Raw genomic sequence first — 13,869 nt, forward strand, 5'->3', positions numbered from 1 at the left:
CATGAAATTTCAAAAGTCATGCTTACTCCCCTACTCGTTACTAAAATGCACTCTTCCAACATCTGAACATCACGACGACGCAGTAGAACACTACCGATAGTAACAACAATGCAATCATAACATTCAGTGTACTACTAGAGACAAGATGGTGTTTTCGCTAGATGAACGTGTTTTCATTGTTGAGTCGTACTTCAGTACGAAATCAGTGGTTGCAGTGCAAGATTTGTTTTGCCATAAATACCCAGATAAACCAGCTCCTAACAAAACATCAGTATTAAGGTTAGTTGCAAAATTTAGAGAGACTGGTTCTGTTAATAACAAGGAACACAAAAGATCTGCGTCAGTGTTAATACAGATACAGTCACTGAAATCAAAGACCGATTACTCGCCTTGCCAAATAAATCGATCAGACGTTTGTCTGCTGAAATTAATTTGTCTAAATCAACTGTTCATCAGGCGACCAAACAATTACAATTACAACCTTATCGCATTCAAACGATTCATCAACTTTTTGAGCCCGACAAAGAAAAACGGCTACAATATTGTCAATGTTTCCATCGATTTCTGCATGAGGGAATTAATGTTATGGATTCGTTATTTTTCACAGATGAAGCACGGTTTCATTTGGATGGCTACGTAAACAGCCAAAACAGTAGAATTTGTAGTGCTGAAAATCCCCATGTTTATCACGAAAAACAATTACACCCACAGAAGTTGGACGTGTGGTGCCTGATATCACAGAAGAAAATAATCGGTCCTATTTTTTTCGAGTGCACCATTAATGCAGAATGATATCAGGATATTTTATTTCAGTTCATTGCGATATTGCACTACGCAGCTCAACTTCTGATTTCATTGAGGAATTCTTTGGTAATCGTGTTATCGGTTGAGGCTTGTGGCCACCAAGATCTCCAGATTTGACTGCGGCGGATTTTTTTCTACGGGGTTACCTCAAAGAAAAAGCCTACAGCAACAAACCACAAACACTTGAACAATTGAAAGTCAATATTGAACAAGCTGTATTAAATATCCAGCCACAAACTTTGAAAAAAGTTGCAAGAAACACTGTAAAAAGAATTGAAGCTTGTATTCAAGAAGATGGCGCCCACTTCCAACATTTACTCTAAATGTAAGGTAATGGATGGTAATAATAAAAATTACATTTACATTTACACATACCTTTTTATTATTTCAATACCTACCAATATAAGGTTGGGTTGCGTTTTATATGGGACACCTGTAGATAGTAACATAAGCAAACATAAAGTTTTATTTTGTTTTCAAACTTATTAATACGTTAATGCAGTCTAATTAATCATAAAATCGCTGATTCTGTTGAAATATAAGCATAATAAGAGAAATTATTTTTGTATGCAGTTATTTACTTATTAATTGGTTGCCTTACTAAGGTAAGTGTTAATAATATTGCACATAAGCTGAGCTTCTGGTTATGTGATATGGTCATAGATTGTAGATTGGTGACGAGCACTCTTCCTTGTCAAAATGGTTTGTAATTATCCATCAATTTGATGAGTGCTTTAATATTATGAGTTTTATATTTTACTGATAATCTCTTTGATAATGCTGGGATATGGTCAGTAAAAAATAATTAAAAAATTTGTATAGTGCAGAGTTGGTAAATTATTTATCTTTCGTTCGTAGCACCTGTAAATATGATTAATATAAACAGATTCTGTATTTTTACAAATATATAACGGATTCATATATTTACTGGAATATTTAACAGAAATAATTTCTGTGGTGATCTCCCTGGCAGAGTAGTAGCGTCTTGGCCTTTCATTTGGAGGTCCAGGTCAAATCCTGGTCAGCCGTGGCATTTTTCATACACTATAAAATTCCATTTCCATATTCCACGCATAAGCTTTAAGCATATATGATATCATGAAGCCAAAAAATAAATACTTAAAGTTAGAAGAATGCTATGTTAAGAGTAGTTTGAAAGAATTTAGTAGAAAAATAAAAAAAATGTCTTGTTTAAATATTACATATGTAGAACAGCAAAGTTCTGTAAAAAAATGCCAGCAATGAATTACTGGCATAACTGGGAAAGTTATGCCATTCAAGCTGTACAGTTCATTTTTTTAATTCAGTTAATTCAATTTTTTAATTTTGACTCTTTAATTTACTTTAAAGTTTGTCGGTGCTTTGAGATTTGGTGTTATTAATCCTTTTCTTCAAAACTATCCACAAAGTCACATCCGCATTAATCGGGAGTCCGTGCGGCTGTGAACGTGTTCATTTCTCAGACGAATGAGAATAATAATACTATTGATTACGTTGTATTTATAAGGGCGATAGATGTATGCGGCAAATGTAAATCGTTAGTGACAATTTAGATAATCATTACAACGCACTGTTTTGTTACGAAAAATAAAAACTTTTTCGATCTGTTGAACCCTTTTGATCCGCAATCCGATGTCGGAGAGCAGGTACCTAATTAATTTGTCAGATCGTTTTGTAGTTAACCGGACTATAAAACCGCGGACCGATTCGACATAAACTACATTTATGAAACGTTCTGTCCACCTGCAAACGTTTCCTTGGTCCGTTGTACTGTATATTGCACTTCTGTAAAAACTTTAACGAACTAAATATTAAATCGCAGAGAAATCTAAAGCTCAGATATTTTACAAAATAAAAATAATCGAGATAAAAAAACGAGTTAATTTCTGGGTTATCGGCTGAAAAAATACGTAATTACACCGGTGCTACTGTTAAACAAAATGTAACTTATGTTGATTCCATCCTGTAATTAATACGATTATTTTTCCATCGATAATTAATACGATTACAAATACGACTTTAAGCAAAGCTTAGTAATTGCGAAGTCTGAAATTTTTAAAAATATAACATTTTCGTTTATCGCGTTAGTATTGCTTGCAGTTTTCTCCATAAATATGATTACGGCACTTTAATCGTACGTTCTAAAAAATAAGCATTAAATGACCGAAAGAAGCTTTTTTAGCCGCATTATTTCTTTTATTGGATTTCCTTTGCGTTATTCTTGTTTCTTATTAATATCTTTAAAGAATTTTACGTCGGTTGTGAAATTCAGCATGTTTCTGGAAAAACTATTTTAGTTTGATATTTTATTTTTTAATCGGAATGTTTTTTTACAGTCGGTTGTAGTTAAGTTCGTATTTTAACTGTAATTTTTTTATCTCTAGTGTTTTATTCGCGACCGTTTATGGATTGATTATCTGGTAGTAGGACGTATGTTTATTCTGCACTAGACAGAAACGGAACGGGGAAGTCAAGACTATTACCAGGATATTTAGATAATCCCGTTAAACGTATTTTATTTTATACGAGATAGTGTTAAGACGTTTTGTTCTTAAAAAAGATTCACTGCTGTCGCAGCAAATAATGCTTTATATTCCTGGGAATACCAAAAATTAAATTAAATTTTTAAATAATTACCTTATTTAAATTATTTCTTTAATCGGTTTGACAGTTACGGATTTGCGATTCGAAACTTAAATTACATGGGCGCGCTCACACACACACACACACACACACACATATATATATATATATATATATATATATATATATATATATATATATATATCATCAAATAACAGTACAAAGCACTAGATAAAGAGACAACTTCTTTATATTTGTATCCCGATAATTGCGAAAACTAGAGAACCAATCATTATTTTAACTGTAGCTTTTTTTGACCCCCTTACCGTTTACCACAGTTCTAACCTCACCAATCTCACTACTATATAAATCATAAATAAAAAAAAGAAAACGTATAAATAAATAACCTAGAATTTTTTTTACTAAATTTAATGTTATTGTCTACGTCAATAGATATTGACGTAATTTTTTTTTCATATAATTGTATGTTATACGATTTACTTATGTGTATTTCTAATATGAGGAATCGATTGTTTATAAAGCATTGCAGAAAAAAAAATAGATATTTTCTATATCGATCACTGTCTATGTTAATATCATTGACTTCTTGACTGTGTGGGCGTGCGCGCGCGCACACACACACACACACAGAGAGGAGAGAGAAAACGTCATAATAAAAATTTAATTTTTAAATAAAATCTGTTCATTTACTTTGTTTAAATTTAAATGAACATATATATAAAAACATTTAAAATTTTTCGATTTGATTGTATATTTCTTTATTACGATTTTCTATTATTCCTGATTCATTTTTCTATAATTCCAGATTTATGTTTTTATTTTTTTTTATAACGCTTGCACAATTGAAAATAAATGTAGTCATATGTTATAACTTTTTTATATTCTTGATGTATTGTAATAAATTTTCTATTTGCCATATCGATATAAAATCACGATCGCATTCTTTATTATCGGACTAAATTATATGTATAAAACTTTATTTCCAAATTTATTATCTCTACTGTTATTTCGAGTCATTAATTTTATATTATTATTTTTTCATTTCTATCTTAAATAAAGCTTTATTTTATTCTATTTAAAGCTCTATTTTTCGATTCGAATTTCAGCGACCATCATCTTCTTTCGTTCAAAGTAACGACGGTTTAATAAATAATTTAAAAAATAAGGTTTTTGCAGATGAAGTTTTGTGGAAATTTTGTACCTTTTGATGTTAACGCGCAGTATCCCAAGATTTTCGACAAGGAAGCAGTAGAGATCTTGAAGGATCGGTCGATCGACGGCAACGATTATTGTAAATAGAGGAATATACACTCGTAATCGGTTCGTGCGTAAGGCGTAACACAGTAAGTCGAGACCAAACAATCGAATGATGATTTTATCAACGAATCGATGGATGGAACAACAGTAGATCTTCGTTCGCATTTCTAGCCGATTTTTTCATCGATAAGAATGAAAGCTAAAAGAGAATTTCAATATTTTACGCGCGTTCGGTTGAAATATATTCTTCTATATTTGTTTTCATGATATTTAGAATCGCGTTATAAAATTAAACCGGATTAAAGAAACACAAACTTTCTGAAGAAACTGCAGATGTTACCAAACGACTGTGAGTCCACGGTTATCTGTTATCAAACTCCATGTTTTCAGAACGATATCCGAGTACAATCGGATCGTTCTTTTTTGGCATTCGCATAACCGAAAAGGTACGTGAAATTTTATCGTCTGACTTGTAATTACGCTAATACGTGTGAAACACAATCTCCGATGTATCTTGTAATTTGCCGCCAAAGTTCCTGAAACAAAAACTCTCGCTATAAGCCGTGAATAAGTTTACAGGTACTCGTTTACCATACGGCACTCTGATTTTGGGTTAACGTATAATGCCTGTACGCGTAGCCCTTCCTGAACGATGAAATTAAAAAAAATTACTTTTCTCTCGGTCAGGAACAAATTTCTAACTTATACCTTATTAGCTGCGACTTTTAAATTAATTAATTAACGGTATTTCACACTTACTCGTCGTTAAAATAATACAAAAATATACTCGCCGACTGTAAAAACAAAATGCGAAATTAAAACATTAATCTCAGTACTATCTATCGTTAAGGAAGCAGACGTTAATGGCACACTGCTCTTAGGATTATTTAATCGCACTTGCAGTACCGGGGCGAAGGTGCTGTTTTCACGACGTATTCTTCAAGCGAGCGATAATTACCCTTATTAAAATCTGCAAATAATTTAAACTTAAATTTAATAGCGGATCTCTGTATAAAAAATTCAAAACATCTACTGCAGTTTAACTTACGCGTGGAAATTAACAGCGCATTTGTTTAGTATATGTTGTTTTAATACCCAAATGCTATTTTAATTACTTTAAACGAAGGTTGAGAATTTGGTATCCGTCACGATAGCGATCGTTTTTACAATCCGTAGACCACTGATTTCAGTAATAATAGGGCCCTTTAATGAATTTATTTTCTAATTACCTTTGAAACTTATTATTATTTTCAACGATTTGTTGCAATAATAAAAATTCGTTCTTTGTTTAATTGTTTTTTTGGTCGGCCGATGTGGGGGCCGTGTAGGCTTTTGATTAAGTCGAATCTTTTACGACCGGCTTGAACCTAAGTGCTTCGTTCAAATTTATTTATTTTAGCGTCGATTCATCGTAATTTTCCGCACTCATCCTATCGCATTTACACTTAAACTTACGCAGACTGTGAGAGGTAGTAAAACGTAACAAAAATCGCAAATATTATTTTAGGTTTTTGGATCGTTTGTAATCGGTAATTTAGTTCGCCCTCAAAAATTAGTATCGTTGGTGTTATATCGTACGGAATGTAATTCCGTAGTCGTAATATTTTTATTAGGTCTGCATATTGCTTATACTGTATGTATTTTTATTCGCTTAATATGTTTCATGTCCGTTTTATGTCCTTCTTTTTCGTATTAACCGAATATATTGGCGTACGAGTGTAGCCGGCCGAATTAATTGTGTAGTGAAAGCGAAGGGGGCGATGTAACGAGAGAGAAAGGAAACGACAATAGCTGTATTTTTCAGACGTTAAATTTTATCGATAGTTTTATTTGAGTTGTTACGTGTTTTATTATGACGTTTGATACGCAAAACATACGTTATGAAAACGGTTTAGGACGGTTTTTATTACTCGGCAACTACTCTGTATACTAGACTTGTTTTCTACAATTCCCGTTGAAGAGGTATTGAACATTACGATTAGGGTTTTGATGCCCAACGCATTATACAAATTACATACACATATGCACATACACACACAATCGCCTCCCTTTTCGCTCTCTTTCTTCCTTCCTTTCTGTTACCGTTATTAGTTCGATTAAAAATAAGAGATAAGCAAAATATATCAGTATATATTGGGTTATATGTAGGTGGGATCCTGATCTCTTTTTATTTTACTACATCCAGTTATACCGCTCTGCTCGTTGCTCTTCAGCGATACAGATAAATACAAATAGAGATTCGAACTGTGATTTACGTTTACGAAAAGCGACTTTACTGTAGTCGGGCTTATTTTAAAGACGTATTATTTTAGAGTTTTCCAGTATTTTTATGAAAATCTTTCTTGCCTTCGTAACCCCTTTTCCATCTCGTTTTTGAAAAAAATACCTACATAACGTAACAGTGTCGCTAATATACAGAATTTAGTCCAAAAACGATTTTCATACCTTTATTAAGGATCTAAATAACATTATTTTAAACTTCCGCTAAATTGGCGCCTACCGTCGGAAAAATGTTAAAAATAATTAAACGATAGTCAAATTAAAAGAATTCGACTGTCGTTTATTTTGTTAAGGACTATTTTTTTACGTAATCTGTTAACGAAGTTAATAGATTAAAGGAATTAAAATTATTAAAGGAACTCCAACGAATTCCTTTTATAATTTATTTTTAGATAATAAGCGAAAAATTGTACGGTTTTAATGGCAATTTACAGTTTTAGCTAGGGGTTGTTTCTGTATTAAATAAAATTGAAAACCCGCTTATCACGCAGGAAAAAAACAAGATCTAATACGGTGTAAAACTCATTTTTTTCAACGGTTTTCTTACGCTCGAAACCGGTAAGCTGAGTTCTTTATTTTTTTGTGCCGTTAACGTTAGAACATGTCCTGAAAGTTTTTTATATTTTTATTGAATATCTCTTTACATTCCTGTCTTTGGAAGTTATCGACGTTTATTTTCTTCTGAAATTTTTTCGATTAAATTTTTTCATATCTGAAAAGGTAAAGAAAATTCAATTTCAACCGCCGCTCCCACCGTGTAACCGAAAGTATAACCGTAATTTTCTTCGAAAATTCTGTAAAAAATAGACGTGTTTGAAATCCAAATTAATCGCTTAAATGCAAACGCATGAATTAATGTTAAGGTATAACAGTAAATATAAAAGATTATTACAAAACGAATCGTAATTTCGGTATCAAAAATTATTTTGAGCATATCTTTTAGTATACGTTGAACGGGAAGCCGATGAATCTTGTTTTTAATTAATATTATTTAAAAATTCACGAAAAGAGTCTTATTTTTCCCGTAAAAGAAATTCCTTTTATTGTATTTCAAATAAATCGATCGGGAGATTTTTCAAATGATTTGTCAATTTATTAAAACGATAGCACAATTTCTTTCTCGTAAATATAGTATCGAGTTATAAATGAAAACAGTTCCGTTGTGCGGTTTGGTAAAGATGGATACGGTTATTTTTTTAAGCATAAGTGACCGTTCTTTTTACAAAAATTGCACATTCATACAGAAAGCAGAAAAAAATTAGAAATATGGATTAGGAGATGTAAAATCTAAACTGAGTTTTTGATTCCTAGATTAGCGTCTTTTCTCATCTTAAAATTATATTAATCGGTTGATCTTCATAACTCCTTTAATTTTTCTAAATGTATTTAACACTTGAATTAATAATTAACAGCATTCATTACCTACCCGTTATGAAAAAGAAAACATGTCAAGATGCATTTTTCAATATTATGATGGACATATTAAAATATTTCCAAAATATTTTAACCGATTTGCGTGAAATGAAAACTGTTTGTAATGAAATTATTGGCTTATTAGATTTACTTTCTGAAATTGTACTAAATTTATCTTGAAATTATTCATTTACTGTCAAAGTTAACAAAGTTTGCGAATAATTCTCGTTAGATAAAAAAAAATATCAAAATTTGAAAAAGCAATCTAGTATATGGACTTTAAAAAATACATTTTTCAAACCAGAGTGGAACAATTTTAAGTCCGTAATCTAGGACCCTGTAAACGCTTGCAAATCGGTAAATAACAAATCTTTTAATCCATTTTAGCGCCCCTAACGAGTGCGATTAGTACTACCGGGTGAAAAAAGGACTTCACAAATGTTAAAGCGTATAAAAGTTTATTTAGATAACTTACAAATTCGGTTGAGGCCTCATTTCATAGCAAAACATATCAAGTTTTGGCTCACGTAATTCATTAGTACCAGATTCGGTCTCCAGCGTTGTTAAAATAGATACTTACCGGTATGGAACGTGCTAGCTGTGCGTTTTGGTTTCACGGTTTGAAGTCATCGACTGCAGTTCAAGGTAGTTTTCGTAGAAAGTAAAGGGAGCATCTTAGTAGGCGTAAAATTTACTCTTGGCACCAAATCTTCATTGAAGTAAGTCGTTCTGTTAGACATACTAAATCGCGTGGGCTAGGACGCCCACGCGTCTGAAGCTGCTGTTAAACAATTCGGAGAAATCTTTGCACGTAATCTGAAAAAAATCAACTCGACCTGCGTTACCAGAGAATGGCATTCTACAAACGACTGTTTGGCGCGTGTTACGTAAGCGATCGCACTTGAAGCCGTACAAACTGACTGCGATTCAACACATCGCAGATGACTACGAAGTTGCACGGCTGCAGTTTTGCGTGGAAATGATGAATAGATTTGCAGACAACGATACTTTTTAAGACGATGTAATTTTTAGCGATGAGTCGACGTTTGACATGTCCGCCAAGGTGAACACCCCTAACTGCCGAATATTGGGTAGCAAAGACCCTCGTGAAGTAGCCAAAGCTACTTTTGTTGATCCGAGATTTAAAAAAAAACCGCATTTGACGTAGAAGAAAATGCAAAAAACGGATAACCGATGAGGTTACAAATTTAATCGATTCAAAGCGAATGGACGTCGATACTCGGCCGTAAATAGAAATCTTAGAACCTCAGACACAACAAATCCTAACGATTGTCTTTGGAGTTTATTTGAAGAAAAATTACGAAACTGCAAACAACTACTCCTGGAACAACCGGAATATTGCAAATACGACGGTATTTGGAAATGCCACGCTTAAATAGACGGAAAATTCTTTTGGAATTTTGGGAATTGTATAAAAATTCATTACCTGAATTATACCAGATAAATTTAAAATACTCCTGTTTACCTGCTACGTCACTTCTCTCAGAAAGAGTGTTATCCAACGTCGGGCGGCAAACCGATTTGCGTAGAAATAGACTATTTATAAAACATCCTGGACGAAATAAATTTCTCAATTTTAAATTTTATCGCGGAATTTTAAACCGATTTATCTTTTATTACTTGTTTTTTCCTGTTATTAAGTTTAATAACTTTTAATTTAGGAACAAAAATTAAAACCGTAATCTAATGTGTTTTTGTGAAAAAAATTAATTAAAATATTAAATAGATTGTAAACTAATTTAAATATATATATATATATATAAATGACATTTGAAATTGATAGAGGACATTCCTATTTTGTTTATAGCGTGCACGGTTCGGTTAAAAAATAATGTATAAGGGAATAGGTTACAAACGCAAAACGAAAGGATCGAGCGATTACATCTTCCGTTTAGCTGATTTATAGATATTTTTAACGTACGTGAGAAGTCGGTTGAAAATAAAAACAAGTGAATGACGGTTTTATTTTTTATATAAGCAAAATAAGAACCTTTTACATAGGCGGCCGTAAAATGTCAGTATATTTTTTATTATCGTTATGAACGATTGTATAAAAAAAATCTATATATATATATTTAATAATGTCACTAGTAGTTTATACCGCTATTTAGAGATAGCAATTATTTTCTGGGAACCGTTTTAACTCGTATGTCAAAGTACAAAATTTTCAAGAAATTAAGAAAAGAAGATAATTTTAATGTTTTTCCGTAAAGGCTCGAATACGACAGGCCCCCGTACGACACGCATTTGTTTTAAAGCTACGATCGGTTTGATAAGGATGATGTCTTTTAATACTATTTTATGACTTACTAAAATCCATCGTACGTACGATGTTTGTTAAGAGCTGATCGGTATTACTTAAAACGTACCGTTTCGCTTAAATTTTTAATCTGCTATTCTAGTACAAGCTGATTTTTACTTTAATCTTTTACGTTTCTGTGCGTTAACCTACCTTGTAAATTTTTTAAAACCGCAAGATTTTTTCGTTATTTCATCATCGCCTATGCTCTTTCTACGATTACTTTTTGTTATCGCTTTAATTTTTTTTTAATCGGCGAATGTTTTTTCGTTCTTACCGAATGCTGTTCCCGGTTATCGCTGGATCGAATTTGATCTTAAAATAGTAACTTGATGCGACAAATAATTAAGTAAAATAAAAAATAAAAACCCTCGGCTCTTTCTCAAGTTTTCGAAAATAAACTCTTTACTAGTTTAAATAACCGCTAATACTGTTTAGTGTACCGTTATTTATTTCACACGTAAAGTTTTTTTTTGAAAATTTTACGCCGCCTATTTTTTAGTTTCTATTTTTATCTTGTTATGTACGTATTCCGTTTGAAGGGCACGATCGTCTTTGTAGTTTATTCGCTATTGTTGTTACGTAACTTCCTGTTATATTTTATTTCATATCTCTGACATAATTTCATAAAAATAAAAATATCGACAGTCGTTAAAAATCATACTCGTGAAATTCTTTTCTTTCGGCTAGTTTATTTGCTCTCGTTAATCGTTATTTTCTTTGAATCGGTTTCCTTTTTTCTTAATAATCGATCCGCTGCTCGTACTTCAACGGTTTTTTAAAAACTTATCGCGCGGAAACCGAAGCGTTAGTAGAAATAGTTTTCATAAAACAGTATTAGAGACCGATTCACGTAAATTTAAAATCCGTTTTTAAGTACATATAAGTTTAAACGGGAACACTGTTTCCTGATGTTATGTTCCTGTTTACGTTACGAGTAATTCGACGAATAATTTTCTGATCGTAAAAGTCGTGGGACTATCGCTTACGGCAGTCGACCGTTATCTCAGAAGTAATTTCCCCGCACAAAGGTATGCGGAAATAAAAGCGGTAGAGAATAGAATCTTAATTATGTAGTTTCAAATTTCCGTTATAAATTTTCACAGAAGTCGGCCGATGCATTATTATATTTTATTTCGATATTTTGTAAATACAAAGTTCAACGGGTCTGACTAGATTTCAAGGTCAGAGGAGGATCTCTTCGGCTATCCATCCTTCCGCCGATTACCGAAGGTTGATTTCAACCGGTCTTAATCGGGAATCAACTTTATATTTCTGTGTAAAAAAACGGACGCGGTTCGATTTTTTCAGTCCGTCGTCCGACATAGTGAGATTTTATCTGATCAGACCGGTCTCTTCGTTTGCCTCCGTTAATCTTTTCGTTTTCACAGATTTCAGCCGTTCTAGTCGGTTAGGTTATCTTGTTATCCGCCGATATCATTCGCTTACCTAACGGTTCTCTTCGTTACGGACGGGTTAGCCGTAGCAGTGCGCTCCTGGAATTACTGTATATATCGTACGCGACTTATAACTAAGAATGTAACGAATAGTCGCTAAAATTACTCTCATATTTTCCGAGTAAACCACCGGAATACCGTACCGTCGATAAGACGGGGAAGGAATGGTTTTTATTTTTGCGATTTTGTAACTAAAGTAAATTAAAATTATAAATAATTATACATTCGTAATATACTCGTATTTTATTATAAAATATATTATGAAAATCTTTAATAAAATGAGATGGAAAATGTTTATTTTAGACCGATCTTTTACAATAGATTTTCAAACTTTATCCGATAATAAAAAAAAGTATTCGATCGACTTATAATACGATTGTCGTTAGAAATTCCCGTAAGAAATAAGATCGATAAAATTTTTTGAAATTTATTGTATTCGCCCTTAACAAAGCCATCAAAGGTCGTTTTTTGTGGTGAAATTATCAAATGGATGTACAAAATTCTTATCTAAAAAAATGATAAAACATACATTAACGAACTAAAAAACCGGATGAACGTAACAATTCACACGAACGAGACAAGGTGTTTGGTCGATCACTAGCATTCGGTTTTATTCGGTGAATTCATTTCGAAGAACTTAATATATCTCGATTTCAGAAATTGGATATTTTACTTCTGTTTTTCAAATTATCTTTCTTTTTATTCGGTTATTTTATCAAATAATAAAAAAAAGTCACAGCGCTGTACGTATGGTATCAGATAAATCACAAAAATATCTATTTCTAGATAGAAGTAGCCTGATTATTCGAGTAATAACATCGGTGTACATGAACGCGAACGCGCGAGTGTGTGTGTAATATACAATATTGTATAAAAATTTTAGTTAGAAACAAAATTTTATTTAAATTGACATTAACTTACATCGTTCCGGTAATTCAAGCTAAATAAATGGATTTCAGCGGGTCAAAAAGAACCCGATCCATTGAACTTTCGTACTTCATCTTTAAACAAATTCACAGACGGTTGAAAAATATTACGATTATTATAGGAACTTAAAATTACAAGCTTGCTATTCAGAAGCACCACTGACAGTAAGGAATAAAACTAAAGAAATCAACAAACGCTCGAGAAACAAAAATAATTATTAAAAAAAAAAAAAAAAATTAAAATCATATAATAACCAGTCCCACGATTATTAAATGACAATTCTCGGTGAAGCAATCAGAAAGGTATAGACTGCTGCACAGATGTAAATGTGAATTTTCCAGTCTGCATCCTTTACATTATAATCACACTGTAATAATTATTTATCTTTCTTTGTCATCTTTAAATAACAAAATTAATATTTTATTAAATAACATCGATGTGCAGAATATTGTACGAATTGTAATTTACGCATAAGAATTTTTAACCAAAATGTCACAATGAAAGCACGGCCGCATGCCCAGAAACCACACTTTTTTTGCATTTCAGATGCGATGTTTATAAAAGCGTATTTGGCTCGATTTAATTTCTGATATTATAATTCATTTTTTTGCACACTTTTTTGCAGGATAATGCATTAATCATTACCCAGTAGTCTTCACTTGCGTAGAGAAAAATTAGGTCGAGCAAAGCCAGTCCAACTAATAATTTTATGGTCCTGTACAACACATCAGTGCTGCCTATGTTTTTATGCCATTTTACAATCTTACCTTGTGCCACTAGTCGATAGCAAATTTCATTCAAATCGCT

Source organism: Lycorma delicatula, chromosome 10, assembly GCF_047948215.1.
Source record: "Lycorma delicatula isolate Av1 chromosome 10, ASM4794821v1, whole genome shotgun sequence".
Classification (NCBI taxonomy): domain Eukaryota; kingdom Metazoa; phylum Arthropoda; class Insecta; order Hemiptera; family Fulgoridae; genus Lycorma; species Lycorma delicatula.